Genomic DNA, 6,000 nt, shown 5'->3' with positions numbered 1-6,000 from the left:
ATCCAGTCCTGGGTGTGCTTGAGAAAATACATTTTAAAGTTTCCTTAAAAAAATAAAAATTAAAATAGATGTCATTATTTCTAATTATAAAATGTTATTTATTTCTTATTAAAAAATGTTATGTTAGTACTTTCGGTGACATTGGTGCTCCCTGCCTCTTGTCCTGTTTGGAAACTTCAGCCCCGCTGCTGAGCTGTATACGCAGCTGGGGGAATGAGTGGGAATTTGGAGCGTCCCCTTTGCGGGCTGTTTCTTTCTTTCTCTGCGTGGCTGTTTCTCCTTCCCTGCGTGCCTGCTCCTGCCCACGGATCGGGGCTCCCGGGTCCTGGCTCGCACAGTTCTGCCTGCCGGTTAGGTCGGTTCGCACGGCTCTGATTCACGTTGACGGGCTGTGTCTCCAACAGGTGAATGCCTCGGAGCAGTCACCTGGAGACGCCTTTCTGTCACCATGCAAATGTTCTATGATGGTGCCGTGTATCACCCTCATTTTCCAGACATAAGATGCGACAGGTAGAGCTCTGGTTTCTTGCCCTATATCCTTATGACATTCGCGCTGTTTTTGGTCCCTGCTTCTGAGGCTGAGCAAGCATCCTGCGGGCTTCTAACCTTCTCAGCCTTCCTCCAGGTGATTTACTGTCCCCGTGGCCTTCCTCTCTCCTGGTGTGTAACACAATAATACGTTGTCCTTGCAATATGTAAGTCAAAGATGATTTCTGTGCGGCCGTGTTACTAAAGGAAATAACGAGCCGTGAAACCCGCAGTGAAAATGTGGAAGTGGCAGAACAAACCTTTAACCAAGTCGAACGGCCGGCGGGCCGGCTCTGCCGCAACGGGGGCTGCTCTCGGCCTCTCAGCCGGGTGCTGCCTTGCTCCCTGCCTGCAGCACCCCGCCGCCCAGCAGCTCGGGGTGCTCAGGGCTCCCCTTTCGAGGCAGGAGGAGAAGCAACCCACGGAGGACGACCCTCGGGCTGCCTTTCGCCTCTGCTGTGCCTCTGCCTGTCTATTAATCCGACTCCCTCAGTCCAGGGCGCCCACCTGGTGGGCATTATTGTTGGATGGCTCACCCGGCCCGGCGACTGCCCGGGAGAGGGCATCTAATCCAAGCTGCGAACCGGATTCTTTCTCCACACATCCTGGTTCACCTTAAAGCTTCGCGTTTGATCCGCAGCCCCCCAGCCCCTGTGGGCGCAGGCTCCGGCCCCAGTGCCTTGTGCGTGGGTGTTTTGCGTGTGCCTGTGGGTGGTGAAGGGTGCTCTTTCTCTCATAAGAGCCCACCTTCTTCCACAGTGGGCCCTCTAGCGTGCGTGGGGGGAAGGGAAGAGATGTCCTCTGAGGTGAGGGTGTAGTCTGCGCTCCTAGTGGAGCTCACTGTGTCTGAGAGGGGTGGGTGGAGGCTCCGAAGGGACTGGAGCCCAAACGCCACCAAGGGGAGGCCTTCGGGGGGTCTGGGGACGCCAGGCCTCCCACCTCCCGCCACAGTCCTCTTCGCCTCATGCTGCTGTGGCCCTTGGCAAGCCTACAGCCTCCGAACTTGTACACCTTCCGTGGCCCAACTCTGGGGTCCAGGAGGAGGCGAACAGGCTCAGGCTCTTCACCTCAGGAGCTGGGGATCTGAGGGCATGTTCATTGGCCCCTCTGTTCTGATCGCTCCATCCCACCTTTGGCCTCAATGCTTATTCCTCCGCTGGCAGCTTGAGGTACATTGACAAGGCCAGTGCTCGCCAGTCATGCAACCAGGGACTGAGATGTGAGGCTTCCTTCTCCCAGACGCCCACCAACTGGGGTGGTTCCATGGAGTTCCCCTCCCTCAGCTTTGGGAAGGAGGCCAATCCAGAGGCCAGAGTTTCTTATCAGACCTGTCCCCACCCCATCCCTGCCCCCACGCCCCAAAAGAAGTCATCCTCTTAGACTTCATGATTGAACTTGACAAACCAATCTAGTCTCTCCGGTCCCTGGAAATACATTTTTTCAGAATCAATTGAACAAACTGTTTAGGATCCATGACTTAGCCTGTGCTGAGCAGGGGTCACAAACTGGCTAAACTCAGGCTGATTTTGTTTAGATGACACCAGAGTTTTGGGGGAAGAGTTGAATTTGAATGTTTTTGTGCAGAGCCTGCTGTCTCTGGTTTACCCCAGGTCTCATCTTTGGGCTTAAAACAGAAATGCTTTATACATTTTTAAAATGTTTATTTATTTATTTAAATTTCCATTAGAGTTGACATTCAATATTATTTTATACTAGGTTCAGGTGTGTAGCATAGTGATTAGACATTTATATAATTTACAAAGTGATCCCCCTGATAAGTCTAGTACTAATCTGACACCATACATAGTTATTACAATATTTTTTTTTTTACTATATTCCCTATGCTGTACTTTACATCCCTGTGACTGTTTTGTAACTACCAATTTGTACTTCTTAATTCTTTCCCCTCCTTCACCCAGCTCCCACCTCCCCATCCCATCTGGCAGCCATCGGTTTGTTCTGTGTCTATGAGTCTGTTTCTGCTTTGTTTGTTCATTTATTTTGTTCTTTAGATTCCACATATAAGTGAAATCATATGACATTTATCTTTATCTGACTTATTTCACTTAGCATAATACCCCTAGGTCCATCTATGATGCTTCATACACTTATATAACCTACTTGACCTCAAGACTTGTTACCCTAATTTTTTTATTATGAAAAATTCCAGAATACAAAAGTAAAGAGAATGGTATAATGGATGTCCATATCCCCATACACCGTCACCCAGACCTGGAGGCTTCTGATGTTGGGATCCCTGGGGAGATCAAAAAAATTGCAGCACAATCCATTTCTTTGCAAGTGTGGCATGCTCCTGGTGTGGCATGCTCCACCCTCATTCCTACCCTGACTTACGAGTTGTTTTTTGTGTCTCTAGAGAAGCATCATCTCTTTATACACTTTTTCTCATAATCATTCAGTGCATATTTGTTGAGCCCCTCAAGTGTGCCAGGCCCCCTTGTCGGCCCTGGAGCTAGAGCACAGAGCAAAACAAACAAGGTCCCTGTCCTCAGAGGACTTACAGCACCGGATGGAGGAGACAGACAGGCTACAATACATAAATAAATAAACAGGTCACGTGGAGCACTATGAGACACAAAAGCAAAGTTGTTTGACAGAGTGTCTGGTCAAGGGGTGGGGGACGGGCAGGTTGGGTGGGTGGGCACTCTAGGTATTCAGAAGGGCCTCCCGGAAAGGATGATGTTTGATCTGAAACATGAATGGCGAGAAGGCGCCACCATGTGAAAATCTAGAGGGTGTCAAACTCCAGGCAGAGGGAACAGCCAGTGCAAAGACCCCGAGGTAGGAATGAGCTTTGGGACTGTATGAGGAACAGAAAGAGGTGAGCAGGATGGAGATATTTCTCAGGGAATCGTTAGGGCACCTTGCCCCCCTAACATGGCTTTTCTCTGTCTTCACAGCGCCATCTGTAACATCTGTGTGACGCTTAACTTCTTTAGTGAGGACCTGGCTGTCTCCCTCGTGGTCCAGGGGCTGACCAAAGGCAGGGCATTGTCATTTTTATCTTTATATCTACCAGCCCCTTAGCCCAGTGTCTGGCTCATATGAGATGCTCAATGAATATTTGAGGCATAAATGTGTGCTTGTAGAAGAAAAGAAGATGGGAACCTGGAAACCTGGGAACCTGGGTTTTAGACCCAAATTTGAAAGCAACAAGCAAATCACAAAAATTTTCAGCTCCTAAAATTTTCTGTACATGTCCAAGAGAAGGCAACTGAAGTATTTTTATAGCTATTTAAGTTTCCTTCTTTCTAGCATAGGCCTCCCAAACATTTAATCATTTTTTCATTCATCAAATATTTATTAAGTTCTTACTACATCCAAGGCATCATTCTAGGCACTTGGATATGGAAGTGAACAAAGCCAAGTTCCTGACCTTGAGCGGTTTATATTTTGGTTTGTGGGGAGATGATGAAAAACAAATATTTTATGAAATGTATGACAGGTGGTGACAATTGCCACCCCTGCTATCCTTGAGTGACGTGGACTATGGGCAGCACTGAGGTTGCAGCCCCCACAGGTGAGAGCCAATGCAGGGTCCCTGTTGGCTGCTCGAGGGAAGGGCTGGCAGTGGACCTTCAGCGACCCAGAGCCCTGTACCTGTCCTGTGTCTGACGTGAGTCATACAAAATCAGCGTCAGCACTACACTGGACAGCCCAGTCTCACCCGATTCTGGGACAGAAACACTGCACCTGCCAGTGGGAGCCATCCTGTCACCAGGTGGCCCTCCTGGAATTGGGGCCACCAAGAGTCCCAGGGCTTTTGGGGGCACTTGGTCAACACCAGGAGTGAGGTGGAAGTGGGGGACATGGGAGGGGGAAGTAGAGCGTCCTTGATCACCCAGAAGGGAAAAAACCAGGATCGGGTCCCATGCTGACCTGTCCAGGCTCTAGACACCCCTCCCTGATGGCACAGCTGGCCCTGACCGGTCCTGGCTACTGGAGATAGACTTAGAAAAATTTGAGGCAGGCTACACTGATGACCAGAACCCACGCAGGGCCAGGACCAGGACCAGATTTGGGGCACTCTGCCTGGATAACCACAGGAAGGGACTCAGGGCCCGGGGCAGGGACAGGCTTGGGTCTAAAGGTCAGACTGATATCCAGTGGACATTTTTGGGAATGGTCTAGGCTGGAGATATAAATCTGGGCGTCATCAAGCTTCTGAGGATAGCTTTACAGAGGGAAAAATTTCTCAGGTTTCTAGCTTCCAAACTCCACCACCTTATTATCAAATGGGAATGGAAACTGGGAGCGGGTACCATGCTGACCTGTCCAGGCCTCTAAACAAGAATTACCCACTGGATGGTTTCTAGAACCTCCATAGCTTGTGCAAACCTACAAGGAACCCCGAGTAACCCCGAGTCCTGAAGACAGAAACAGTTCATAAAATGAAAAACCACGGACCCAAGCCTCCATAGGAAGCAGCACCTGTGGGGAGAGCGACGCTTCCATTTCCCAGGGCCCAGCTGAGGGGAGGCTAATAACATTTTCCCTGCCCTCTGAACAGTGCTATTTGTTTTAGTCAGCCATCTGTTTAACCAGGGGAATAATTAATTAACAATTAAGCCTGTGGGAAACATATCACCAAGTGGCACTCGGTAAATATTTATTGACAATGATGAGGCTATTGCTTATTATACCATCAAATTAGAAACTTAAACTGGAGGCTTTTGCAAGGTGTTAAGAGATCTGTCATCTCACAGATGAGAAAATCGAAGGTGAGAGAAGTGATGTATCCAATGTTGCACAGTGAGGGAGGGGGGCAAAGCTAGAACCTGCACCCCAAATTCCTGATTCTAAATGTAGTCATTGCAAAAAATAATAAATGTATTCATTTCCTTTTCTACTACATTTGCGCTAGTGTTTTGGGGAAATGGCTGAATTCCACTAAGCCAGATCATATGGTGAGACATTAACCTTTCCAAAGAACAGAAAGATCTCATTAAGTCAAAGTAATTGGGAGAATGACCAGACTGAATTGGGGGAAAAGCTTGAAATATTTTCAGAGATATTCAGCTTTTTCCTTTCAAGGCCATGTAGTAAATTGGAACAAATAACCACAAAATGGGGGCAAGCAGAGGTCTCGCCGAACCTGCTTGAAGGAACAAACAGGAATCATTTATAAATGGTACATTAATGATCTGCATATAAGTGATGACTGCAAAAAATATTTTAGGCATTTGGGGAAATAAATTCTTATATTTATGCTAAAACATTTTATTAAGCTAAATGTTCCCCTTAACAACCCACTTTATGCAGAAATTTACATAGGGAAACTTCACCAGTATGTCAGTCAAACCATGTGTTAAAATTATTTCGCGTTTCATTTAGTGGCATGTAAATTAACCTGTTTTGTTTGCTGCACTCAAATTGTGGGGCATTATTTCCATAGCTCACAGCAGCACAAATGATGACATCTGTCTGTCTCACTTTTTATCCCTTAATTTT

This window comes from Miniopterus natalensis, chromosome 3, assembly GCF_054644295.1.
Source record: "Miniopterus natalensis isolate mMinNat1 chromosome 3, mMinNat1.hap1, whole genome shotgun sequence".
NCBI lineage: Eukaryota > Metazoa > Chordata > Mammalia > Chiroptera > Miniopteridae > Miniopterus > Miniopterus natalensis.
Note: the sequence above shows the minus strand (reverse complement) of the source record.